This window comes from Solanum verrucosum, unplaced genomic scaffold (genome assembly GCF_900185275.1).
Source record: "Solanum verrucosum unplaced genomic scaffold, falcon-dt-bn FXZP01000208.1, whole genome shotgun sequence".
Classification (NCBI taxonomy): Eukaryota; Viridiplantae; Streptophyta; class Magnoliopsida; order Solanales; family Solanaceae; genus Solanum; species Solanum verrucosum.
The window spans coordinates 3,448,914-3,462,639 of NW_026020329.1; the positions used below are offsets into that span (position 1 = coordinate 3,448,914).

The 13,726-nt window shown below is 40.0% G+C and overlaps 1 protein-coding gene across 1 annotated transcript in view; it reads right to left on the reverse strand.

The window, feature by feature from the left end:
• The window catches only part of LOC125835990 (uncharacterized), a 154,656-nt gene that overhangs the window by 111,435 nt on the left and 29,495 nt on the right, over window positions 1–13,726 (reverse strand). The gene's annotated exons all lie outside the window — the stretch shown is intronic.

Sequence of the window (13,726 nt, forward strand, 5' to 3'; positions counted from 1 at the left end):
AAGCAATAAAGGGTTATGGGTTGCCTCTCAAACAACGCCTTAGTTAACATCATGGCACGACGCAAGTCAACCTTCAAACCTCACTCTTGGGGTTAGCCGTAGTATCACTAGGCAAACCCCCATGCTGTCTTGGGTTGAGATGAGATGATATATGACCCATTTGGGTCTCTAACTGCTTGATTGAAACTGAATGAGAGGTGACAGTCTGAGTGAGGGTAGACACATCTTCTTTCATGCCTTTTAGCATTTTTTCTGACCCTTCAACTTTGTTTAGGATACGTGAGAGCATATCCTCAGATCTACCACCTTTCGAATCCTTGGGTTTTTGTCGCTCGTGAGGCGGCACATATCTGTCTTTTTCGCCATCCTTCCAATTTGGATTCCGGTCCCTCCATTCACGGTCTCGATCTTTCCATCCTTCGTCTCTAGCCCAACCTTAATTACCACCCTGCCTTGGGTAGTTTGAACGATAGGCCCCGCATTGGTTAGCTAGAAAATTCACCTCTTCGTCATACATGGCTTCAAACTTCATTTCCTCAGGGTTCACACCCCCAATCCCCACAGCGTTGACACCATGGGCACCAACCACTATGACATTTTTGGATAAAATATCAAGTTGTGTTATGATCTTAGCCATGTTTTGGTCTCTTTCATGGTCCTTTTCAATCTGCTCCTTAGATAGTTAGATGGTGACATGGGAGACTTGGTCCTCGCGAGTATACCATGCTCTGTTAATGGTTGTCATGCCATCCAAAAGTTGGGCTGCTACTGCATATGGTTGTTGGATTAGGCCTCCGGGTGAGAATTGGTCAGCGACACCCTTGTTTACTGAGTCTAGACTCCGGTAGAAATATTGAAGGAGCACATTGTTAGGAAGGCCATGGATTGGGCATTGTTGCACCCGTTTTTTTAAATCGGAGCCAAGTTTCATACAGAGTCTCTCCATTCAGATGCTTGAAGTTTTGGATGCTATCCCAGATAGTCATCATCTTTGAGGAAGGGAAAAATCTCACATTGAATGCATTCACCAACTCCTCCCACGAAGTGATTGAGTTACATGGCAACTCGGCTAACCACTTGCACGCCCCACCCATCAATGAGAAAGGAAATAGCCTTAATCGAACTGATTTTTGAGAGATGTTCTTGAACGAGAATGGTCCACACACATTGACGAAGTTTCGAAGATGCTTATGTGGGTCCTCATAAGCTAATCCGCTAAAAAGCCCTTTTAGTTGCAAAAGTTGCAACATGGTGCTAGTTATGTGGAATACTGCATTTCCCTCTGCTGGAGGTAGACGAATAGCTCCAACACCACCCATGAGATGTAGATCATTGAGATTGGGTTCTTGGACATCATGGATATTATCGATGTCATCCTAATGGCCCACTTGGCTTCCATTACTATCGCTGACACTCATGCTTTCTGCAATGTTTACAGAATCACCAAAACACAACTAAAAATTAAGTTAGTAAACTACACTAAATAGAACATAATTTCTAGTAGACTACAAATTCTCAAATAACACCACTCCCCGACAGCGGTGCCATTTTGATGCTTATCGTGACCAACGACACTAACCTACGATTTGAGTGTCTACGATCATCGATAATAAAGTAACTCAACCAAGGGTTAGGGTCGTGTCCCAAGAAAGCAATTTTGAGAATCAATAGTTAATTAGACTTTCATTCAAATTAGTCGTAGTTAAAGACATTTTCGATTAAAGACATTGTAAATCAAGAGTGACACAAAAGTGCCAAATATCACTTGGGGGTTTTGAAGCAAGTCTAGTAAAATAGCAAAATAAACAAGAAAATCAAGTATGGGGAAATGTTCTTGGGATGTGACCGCAATACAAGTTGAGATAAATCGTTGGATACATGCTTTCGATAGGAAATTTGTAAGATAATAGTGAATAGGCTAAGCTTTAAATGGAAATAAGTTCCCTCTCGGGCAACTTACCCCGTTTCAAATGCATTCCTTTAGGACACCTATTTACCGCATGAAGACCAGCCTACGCCTTACCCCACTCACTCTCTCGAGCTGAGTGTTAGGATATGGGACTAGGGCTCACCCTCTCGGGTTGAACCTCATGTCGACTCACTCTTTAGGCCATCAGTCTAGTGGTCTTGGTTTCACGACCTCCCTCTCGGGCAAGCATAAAACACATGGGTGGTTTTGTATTTGTAACTACAAACCCTTTAGATTAAACCACAACCACTAGGTGAAATCACCATTAAACTACATCTAACCTATCAGCAAGCAAATCCCAACAAGAATATCAACCCATATTTGCTAAATCACACCCCAAGAATGGGGTTTTTAGCCACACATCAAGAAATAAGAAATTATACCTAACATGATAATGAAATCAACTGGGTATAAGAATTAAACCTTGATTTAAGCTAATGAAGAAGAATAAAGAAGACCCATTTCCAAATTGGTGAATATGAACTTCTTTCTTCAAGTCTCCACAAAACCCTCTCTCAAACAAGAGAGATTAAAAATATAAGCTAAAATATTAAAAATATGTTCTAAAGTGAAAACCCTTTTCTTAATTAAAACTCTCAACGAGTATTTATAGTTTTCACAGATTGTGCTGCGGAGGATTGTTCGGTGATGTTAGTCGGGATTGCCGATGAACTCAGCGATCTACCCTTTGGTCAACTCATCGCTTTCAGTGTCTTGCCTTCAGCATCCTCGTATTCTGGATCATTGGGCGGTACCGTATTGCTTCGCGGAACTAATCTGCGACTCGCCAACTACTCATTTCATCGCCTTTTGATCCACTTCCTTCAAGGCTTCGCGTACTGGAACAAAGGGCGGTACATGTCATTTCGGTGACATGCCAAGTTAGACTCAGCAATCCGCATACTTTCATTTCTTGTTCTTTTCAGCCCTTTTTACTCCATTTTGCGCCTAAGTGTCCATGCTTCCACTAAAACTTCAATTATCTGAAACTTAAGCATTTTAATCAGGCATTGAGATAAAACAAGCATTCAAGGAAACTATTTCTATTAAAATAAAGCCCTAAATGAGTTCAATTTGTGGACTCATCAGCTGCCAAAGTTGGGAGGTTTGTTACCTTTTGTTGTATATATCTTTATGGGTAGGTTGGGGCCCTGTCCCGCCTATCTTTACTACTCTTAGTGGCTTGCAGACTAGTATGTTAGGTGTACAACTACATTATGGCCATGCTGGCCTAGTTTGTTGGTTTGATGCTGTTTGTTAGCTGTTTGATGTATTGTATTGATATATACCTGCTTTCAGTTTCGCTATAGAGATCATGGTGGCGTCGACAGCCCAATCAGGACTTATGTGCTAGTTGGCTATTTCTTTATATGAACTCTTGGGAGTAGCTGTTTCTTTTGTAGATCTGTTGACAGGGGCCTTGCCGGTCGAGGGCCTAATTTTAAGCCGAGATATACTTGTTTGTTTTTCTTGATTGCGTATGGCTGCCATGAGCTAGTAGCAAATTGTTCAGCAGGGTCGGTTCGGGCCTGAGTTCTGGCATTAAGAGCCAATTACACCCCTCGAGTTTTGGGCGTGACAAACTTGGTATCAGAGCAACATCGTATCCTAGGGAGTCTGCAAGTCGTGTCTAGTAGAGTCTTGTTTATAAATGTGTTGTGCACCACATTCAATAAGAAAGAAGCTACCGGGCATGTTAGAATGACTATCCTTCTTTTGCTCACCTCGTGTTATAGAGCGGTGTCTTAAGGGTTGAGGTTTCTTGCTTATAATTGATACTTGTAAGCAGATAGAGATGGCTGACATTGGACAGACCATAGCTAGCCAGGGGCTAGATACAACTGCAGGCAAGGGTACCGGCAAGGTACCACAGGTGGAGGTAGCCCATTGTGAGACCCATGGGGAGACATCTTCTCAGCCCCCTATAGCTTCTCCACCGCTTCAGGAGCCTTCAAGGGCTACAGGACTTTCGGCTCCACCAACAGTACCACCTCTAGTTCCTCATATTCCATCTGATCAGGATTTCAAGAGTATAGTATATATGTTAGCACAGTTAGTAGCAGCACAACACCAACCAGTTGTGTCAGATGTTGTCGAACCTTCTGAAAGGCCCGAAAGTTCAAGAATTCGTGAATTTCTTGCCTTGAATCTTTCAAAGTTCACAGGGACAGATCGCAGAGAGGACCCTCAGCACTTTGTTGATCAGCTTCATAGGATCTTCAGAGTCATGCATGCCTCATCGAATGAGTTAGCAGCATTTCAATTACGTGATGTTGAAGTATTGTGGTACTAAAGTTGGGAGAGATCTAGGGGAAAAGATGCATCTCTACCCACTTGGGATAACTTTACAGAAGCTTTCATAGATCACTATTTGCCTCGAGAGATTAGGGATGGCCGTGTGGACCAGTTTTTGAACCTCCGATAAGGTAGCATGAGTGTCCGAGAGTACGGGCTGAGATTTGATTCATTGGCTAGATATGCACCAGCATTTGTTAATATGATGCATGACATGATGTGTAGATTTGTGGGAGGGCTTGACTTAGACTATATCGATGTTTGTTCTACCGCTGCACTAAATAATAATATGGATATCTCGCGAATTCAGGCCTTTGCACAAGGCATAGAGGATCGTCGACATCTACAATATATAACAGAGAGGGTCGATAGAGACAGAAGAGGGATAGGCCCACTAGTTCTTATGGAGATTTTCAGGGTGGTCCCAGAAGCCCAGGTGAGGGTTCATGAGCATCAGGCTCACAACAGCAGAGGGGTTCAGGCCAGGCTAGGACAGCCCCTCCGCGTTGCGCTACTTGCGATAGGATGCATTTCGGGAGGTGCAGACAGGGTTCCACAGGTTGTTATTCTTGTGGACAAGAGGGTCATGGGTGGAGAAACTGCCCAACCATAGGTCAGGGTGGTATAGGACAGTCGACCACGTCAGTAGTAGGTTCCTTCTCATCAGCACAGTCTACAGGGCGTGGACCCCAAACTTCAGCACGTAGAGGTAGAGGCGGAGGCAGAGAGGGAGCATCTAGTTCTGGTAGTGGACAAAACCGTACATATTCACTAGCCGGCCAATAGGACTCAGAGTCATCACCAGATGTTGTGACAGGTACATTGATTGTTTGCTCCCATTGTGTTTATGCTTTGATAGATCCTGGATCTACTTTGTCTTATGTTACACCATTTATTGCGGGGAAGTAATGTATAGTACCAGAGTCATTAGATCGACCCTTTATTGTATCTACACTAGTTGGTGAGTCTATTGTTGCCAGGAGAGTTTATCGAGGTTGCACGGTAGAAATTATCGACCGTTAGACCTCTGTCGATCTTGTAGAGTTAGAGATGGTAGATTTCGACATTATTATGGGTATGGACTGGTTAGCGTCTTGTTATGCTAATGTTGAGTGCCGGACAAACATTGTTAGATTCCATTTTCCATGAGAGGTAGTTCAGGAATGGAAAAGCGATACAGCAACGCCGAAAGGTAGGTTTATTTCCTATCTTAAGGCAAGGTGGATGATTACTAGGGCTTGTATTTATCATCTTGTTCACGTTCATGATATAGATGCAGAACCACCGACTCTTCAGTCTATTCTGGTAGTTAATGAGTTTCTAGATGTATTTCCAGATGAGCTCCCTGGTATCCCTCTAGAACGAGAAATTGATTTTGCTATCGATATGCTAGCGGGTACGCCACCCATATCTATCCCTCCTTATAGAATGGCTCCTGCTGAGCTAAAGGAGTTGAAGGATCAGCTGAAAGGCTTGCTAGATAAAGGCTTTATCAGGCCTAGTGCTTCACCATGGGGTGCACCAGTGTTATTCGTGAGGAAGAAAGACGGCTCACTAAGAATGTGTATCGATTATCGACAGCTGAATAAGGCGACTATAAAGAATAAGTATCCCCTTTCGAGGATCGATGACTTGTTTAATCAGTTACAAGGTGTTGAGTGTTTCTCAAAGATTGATTTAAGATCAGGATACCACCAGATACGAGTTCGGGAGAAAGACGTTCCAAGACAGCTTTTAGAACCAGATATGGACACTTTGAGTTCTTGGTAATGTCTTTTGGATTAACTAATGCCCCAATAGTGTTCATGGACCTAATGAATAGTATATTCAAGCCGTATGTAGACTTGTTTGTGATTGTATTTATTGATGATATTTTGGTGTATTCACGTTTAAAAGCTGAGCATGCAAATCATTTGCGAGCAGTCCTTCAGGTTCTTCGAGAGTAAGAAATTTATGCAAAGTTCTCCAAGTGTGAGTTCTGGTTGAGCTCTATGGCTTTCCTAGGCCATATTGTATTAGATGCAGACATTGCGGTTGATACACAAAAGATTGAGTCCGTAAAGATTTGGCCCAGACCCATGACTCCGACTGAGGTTCGTAGTTTCTTAGGGTTAGCTGGGTACTACAGAAGGTTTGTAGAGGGGTTTTCTTCACTTTCAGCACCATTAACAAAGCTGACTCAAAAAGTAACTATGTTCCAGTGGACTGAGGCTTGCGAGCATAGTTTCCAGGAGCTTAAGGACAAGTTGACATCAACACCAATTCTAACATTGCCAGAGGGTTCAGAAGGCTATGCGGTGTACTGTGATGCTTCTAGTGTTGGGTTAGGATGTGTTCTAATGCAATATGGTGAGGTTATCTCATATGCTTCAAGGCAGTTGAGAAAGCATGAAAAGAACTATCCGACCCATGATTTAGAGTTGGCTGTTTGTGCATGCATTAAAGATCTGGCGACACTATTTGTATGGCGTTCATGTTGACATCTTCACAGATCATAAAAGCCTTCAATATATCTTTAAACAAAAGAAGTTAAATCTGTGACAACATCGATGGCTTGAGTTATGAAATACTATGACATGGATATTTTATATCATCCAGGAAAGGAGAATGTGGTAGCTGATGCCCTCAGTCGAAGATATATGGGTAGTTTATCCTATTTAGGTGTTGAGAAGCGTGAGCTAGCGTGAGAGCTTCATTAGTTAGCTAGCTTGGGAGTTAGATTATTAGAGGCAGAAGATAGTAGGGTAACAATTCAGGACACAGCCGTATCATCTCTAGTTGTAGAAGTGAAATCACGGCAACAAGAGGATCCTAGCTTAGAGAAGCTCAGAGCCAAGGCTCAGAATCAACAGACTTTAACATTTGATATAGCAGGAGATGGAGTCCTTAAAAGTAGCGGTCGATTGTGTGTTCCGAATGTTGTAGGGCTTCGACACCGAATTATAGAAGAGGCACATCATTCCCGTTATACTATTCACCCTGGTTCGATGAAGATGTACCATGATATTAATGAGATATATTGGTGGCACGAGATGAAGAAGGACGTTGCTGAGTTTGTTGCACAGTGTCCTAACTGCCAACAGGTGAAGGTTGAGCACCAAAAGCCCGCTGGGCTAGTTCAGGAGATAGTCATACCTTTGTGGAAGTGGGAAGCAATTAATGTGGATTTTATTACAGGGTTACCTCGATCGCGTCGCAAGTTTGACTCTATTTGGGTAATTGTTGATAGACTAACAAAAATCAGCCCACTTCTTACCAGTCAGGGTTACTTTTACGGCCAAAGACTATGCAGGGCTCTATATTAGAAAGATTGTTAGGCTACACGGTGTCCCAATATCTATTATCTCTGATAGAGGAGCACAATTTACCGCCAACTTCTGGAAGTCCTTCCATAAAGGACTTGGGACACAGGTTAATCTTAGTACAGCCTGTCACCCTCAGACAGATGGCCAGGCTGAGCACACAATTTTGACACTCAAGGATATGCTATAGGTGTGTGCGCTAGACTTCAAGGGGAGTTGGGATTACCAATTACCTCTTATAGAGTTTGCATACAATAATAGTTATCATCCCAACATCGGGATGGCACCTTACGAGGCTTTGTATGGGAGAAAATGTAGGTCCCCTGTTGAATGGTTCGAGGTAGGTGAGTGAGGGTTGATTGGACCCGACTTAGTACAGCAAACAGTGGAGCAGGTTAAGCTCTTTCGGGAGAGGTTGTTAACAGCTCAAAGCCGACATAAGTCATACTCAGATGAACGACGAAGGGACTTAGAGTTTTTTGTCGATGACTGGGTATTCTTAAAAGTCTCACCTATGAATGGTGTTATGAGATTTGGAAAAAAGGGCAAGCTTAGTCCAAGATTCATAGGACGGGTGGCTTATAAGTTAGAATTGCCTTCGGGGCTAGAATCTGTTCATCCAATTTTCCATGTATCGATGCTACGGAAGTGCGTAGGAGACCCTTCTCAGGTTGTCCTGGTTGAGGATGTTCATATCATAGAGGAGTTGTCCCACGAGAAAATTCCAGTTGCCATATTAGATCGACAGGTCCATAAATTGAGGACCAAGGAGGTGGCTTCGGTTAAAGTATTGTAGAGAAACAAGAATAGAGAAGAGGTGACCTGGGAAACTGAGGATGGTATGAGGTCCAAATATCCTCACTTGTTTCATACCCCCAAGTTGATAGCATATCAGTTTATATTAGTGAAGTAAGGTAAGATACCTATCTAATTTTTTATATTATTGCTTATTATTATGGTTGTTGTCGTTGTATTTTTACTCGCACTGTTATTGCGGAGCTTATAGTGCTTAGCTATTTATGTCGTCCTGTGAGACGCCTTGGTTAGAATTTTTATGTTTTAGGTTCTGGATAGTCACATTCACAAAGGATACTTTGGCAACTCCTAGGGACACAATCATGTGACTCAGATTTTTCATTCGAGGATGAATGTTTCTAAGAGGGGAAGGATGTAACACCCCAACTTTTCAAAATGTCTACATTAACTTGTACCTTTGTGGAAAGACAAAGAAGGTGAGTAATAAATTAAGAATGATGTGGTATGTCATATTTTAAGTGTTCAAGGGTTGTATCTCAAGTTTTGAAGTAAGGTAAGTCGCAAAATAAGAGTTGGTAAAAGTTATCGTAAGTTCCTTTTTAAAGATTTCTCTGAAATTTGGGTCAAATATCTCGGAAGTTTTCTCCCAATCTATAAAGATTTATAGGGCCCACAACCCATTAAATCAAAGGTCTATGAGTCTAGTTTCCAACGCATCAAACGGTTTGTTCATACAACTTCAGAATAGAGAGAAATTTGTGTTTTCGCGAGACTGCGCAAGCAAGCACGTGAGGTGGGTGGTCCCCTAAGTCGGTGGAAGCTTATAAGATAGCATCTTCTTCATTTTTCCTCATTCAAACTCGTAAGTCACCCACAAAAATCAGAGAAATTCTCCTCAAATCATCCTTGTGTGTTCATAATCTCTTCTTGGCTCCTTAGCGAAAATTGCCCTACTTCGCGAGCTCGTCATTTTGGTATAGTTTTCATGGTGAATTGATCGGTGTAGCTCCGTGGAGGCTGTGGCAGCAGAGTTTTTTCAGTTGTTTGATTTTATTTAAGTGTTCTGGGCCTGTAAAGAAAGGTAGGAACCATCTTTTATTAGTTTATGGATACCTTAGGTCTTGGATAGTAATTTCTTATAGGAATTCGTATTGATTATCGTAATAATTCTTGTCCTTAATTACTGATTGATTTTACCTTTTTTTTAGAGTTGTAGTGGTGCAGACAGAGGTATTTTCAGCATAAATTATAAAGGAAAAGGTATGTTAAGGCTATTCCCTTCGTTCGGCATATTTCCTTAGAGCTTAGGAGTATATAGTAGGGTAGTTAATGTTGGTGATCTTGTAGATGTAATTGCGAATGGTTGGCTGATTGAGTGGTTATAAACCCTCATTATAGGGACTCATAACCTGTTAAGAACAACCATGAGTTAGGAACTACTTGGAAACTATATATATATATTGTTTATAGCTAAATTGTTCACCTTTAGCTTATTCAATTGTTTGTTGTTGCCGTTGGGGCTATTGTGGTTAGTTGTTGAGCTATGAACTGCCTATGGGGGCTATGATGTTGTTATATCGATGCCAAAGAGTGTTATGTGTTGCCTACTGGGCTATTTTGACGCCAAAGAGGGCTATGTGTCGCCTACAGGGCTATGTGATGCAAAAGAGGGCTACATGTAGCCCATATAGCTATGATGTTGCCTAAGAGGGCTATGTGCTACCTACGGGGCCATATTGCTGCCAAAAAGGGCTATGTGACTTCTTACAAAGACAAGGGGCTACCGATAGGGTTATGTAGATTGATTTGGCACCTTACGGGCTTATGGGGGCCTAGGTAGGTGGTATGTTGTTTGTACCTACCGAGCTTATAGAGGCTTGGTTAGGTTGTTGTTTGATCATTATTGTATTTTTTTTTTAGATTCAGTAGTGGGTTGACATGCTTATCTAGATTTGATTTCCTTACCTGATTGCTTTTGGTATATTATGATACTTACTCATTTAGTTTATAGCCTTTCATACTCTGTACATTATTTTGTACTGATGCCCCATTGCCTGGTGGCCCTGCATTCATGTATGCAGGACCCGACAGTCGACCCAGTAGACCTCCTCAGCAACAGGATTGACTTATATCTGGTTGGCTAGCCCCTTTCCTCCAGAGCTGCCAGAGTTGGGAGGTTTGTTACCTTTTGTTGTATATATCTTTATGGGTAGGTTGGGCCCCTGTCCCGCCTATCTTTACTACTCTTAGTGGCTTGCAGACTAGTGTGTTGGGTGTACAGCTACATTATGGCCATGCTGGCCTAGTTTGTTGGTTTGCTGCTGCTTATTAGTTGTTTGATGTATTGTATTGATATATACCTGCTTTCAGTTTCGCTATAGAGATCATGGTGGCGTCGACAGCCCAATCAGGACTTCTGTGCTAGTTGACTATTTCTTTATATGAACTCTTGGGAGTAGCTGTTTCTTTTATAGATCTGTTGACAGGGGCCTTGCCGGCCGATGGCTTAATTTTAAGCCTAGATATACTTGTTTGTTTTTCTTGATTACGTATGGCTGCCATGCGCTAGTAGCACATGGTTCAGCAGGGTCGGCTCGGGCCTGAGTTCTGGCATTAGAAGCCAGTTGTGCCCCTCGAGTTTGGGGCGTGACAAGTTATTTGCATATCATGTGTTTACTCTTCAAGTCCGGCTACATTATGATTCTCTGTACGTACTATATGAAAGTTATTCTATATCTCAGTTTTTTCAAGATTTTGTACATCTTTCAAGAAATACATTTGTGGCTTATTCTTTGGTGCTTTTTATATACAAATTTGACATTGTGGATTCACTTTGAACATAACAGATGGAAAAAAAAGTATGTTACAAATATAGTTGTTATTGCAGTTAACTCTACATAAGGAAATAATTGTTAAACAACAGAAGACAAACTTAAGTGACGCCAAGGCCTAAGCCAGTGTCTGCTTAGAAACCAAAATATATGTGTTTTTTGGATTAATTCAGTCGTTTACAGTCTTTTGTGAGTCCCTACTTATGGTACCATTGCGATTATCATTCCTAATCAGAAAGGGTTTTTGTTGGCGTGAATTTACCTAGTTGAACATAGTTCTAACCCATTCAGCTGTCATGTTTTTATTTGATTTTGCTTTCAGCAACCATCCTCCCTGATGTGTCTCTTCCTGGAAGTGAGAACTCTGCTGCCCGACCAAGGAAATAAGGGGAAGATTGAAAGGGTTATGAATTCCATTGAGTTAGTCCTCCTTGACCGAATCAGCCAGGCGGATATTGACACTGACGTTGAAATATGTTTATAAATGTGTTTGATGAATGTCTCAACTGAATTATTTGTGAATATTATGTAGAATTTGAGTAGATGAGCATGTGTTGTTTTATGCTCTTTTTCTTGTCATCATTTTACTTGTATAAAAATATTTCTAGATTAAATAAAAATGTGTATATAAATTATAACAAGTTATTCTGAAGCACATTGCAACACTTAAAAGATTTGATGAATCGAGCCTAAAATAACTTGAGCTAAGAAGCTCCCATTTTGTTCGTTGTCTATCTCTTATAGTCCAAATATTATTACCTAGCTGGTATTAGTACATTGGCATGCCTAGTACATTTATGAACCAAATTACTCTACGAACTTACTGTCTAGTGCACTCAAGCAGCTACTTATGACTCAAAACTCTTCACATAAAATATTAAATCATCGTCCGCCATGTGGACAAAATGGTTTTGCAAAATCAGATGGATTTCTGTTAATTCATAATGGCATAAATGAGTTTTTTCTCAAACAAAAATATCATAGATGAGCCAAACTTTATAATAGATGACATAGATGAGATTTTTTTTTAAAAATTTCGTATATTTAAGGCTTTTCCCCATTAATATATGATGTAAATTTTAGAATGAAGATCAAAAATATATCTGAACCGTCATTTTTTCACGAGTCAACTATTCTTTTTTTCTATTTAAACTATCACAATTTATATATTAAAACATATTTCAAAATTGATTAGACCAACGATCAATTGATAAGCACCAAAACAGGTCCTTGTTCATTTTTGCACAATTGTTTTTGCTGTTCTGATTCTTGTAGAAAAGATGCCCACAATGTGTTTGATCAAAGTCTCCACTGAACTGTTTGTTTGTGAATATTAAGTAGAAATTGAGCAGATGATAGATAGATATGATCACATTTGTTGTTTTGTTTCTTCTCTTTCCGATTAATTTTTTAGACTTTTAGACTTATGTTTTCTGGTTGGGGTTGTATCCCCTTTATTCTAGATACTTTAGAACTATTACTTTCAGGTTCTAGGGGGTTAAATTCCGCAAAAGATTTTATTAAATGAATGAGTTTATGAGAACTTGATTCTTTGATTGTTTTAAATTGTTTCCTAGCATCTTATATTATGATTTTGCTTCTTAAATGCTTACTAGCTAGGTTAGTTTGGGGTTCTCCCACCGAAGGATTAGTGTGGGTGTCACTCACGGCGGTTTGGATCGTGACAAAAGAATACTATATAGTGATGGACAACTCTGATATGGCTGTTTTGAGTTGTCAATTTGAAAAATCTGTTGCGTTATTTCATTGGTGAATTTTGGAGTTAATAACTTCGATGGTCACTCAACTATCAACTATTTTCACAGAAAGTCACTCAACTTTCATTTTCAACTCAAAAGTCACTCAACCTATTTAATTATTTTTTTCACTAAAATTTTCTGACATGGAATTTTTATTTTTAACCAAAATTTTAAGAACCAAATATATATTCATTTAAACCATTTAATGACCCATCCCATTTAACCCGACCCGATAAAACTATAATATTTATTTTACCATTAATTCCCCAAATCATTCTCTCTTGTCTCCTTCTTTCTCCTAAGCATTCTTCTTTTATTTTTTTAAAAGGAAATTAAAAAATTGTGTAAGTATAAATATTTTACTATCAGAATTTACTAAACATTTGAATTCACATGTATTCTCAGGGTTAAAAACATTTGAAATCGTATAAAAGATAATATGTTGCATAAATTCACTTGCTATCTAAGACTTTATTGTCAACCAGATTCCTTCTTGCATTGCCTCGGCATCGTTCTCCTTTTCCTTATGTCTCCAATAGTCGTATCACAGGTTTAACCTTTAATCCTCTATACAAAGAGTTCCAACTATCAAATCAAACCAGGAAAAAGAGACATACCATGAAACTTTAAGAGTTATATATATACATAATACTGAATGATTGAATCAATTTTAATTTCCGATTTGCTCAGACATCTTTTCATTTATTCTTTAATTTCCTTTTAAAAAAAAGAAGAAGAATGCTTAGGAGAATGAAGGAGACAAGAGAGAATGATTTGGAGAATTAATGGTAAAATAAAAAGTTCAATATTATA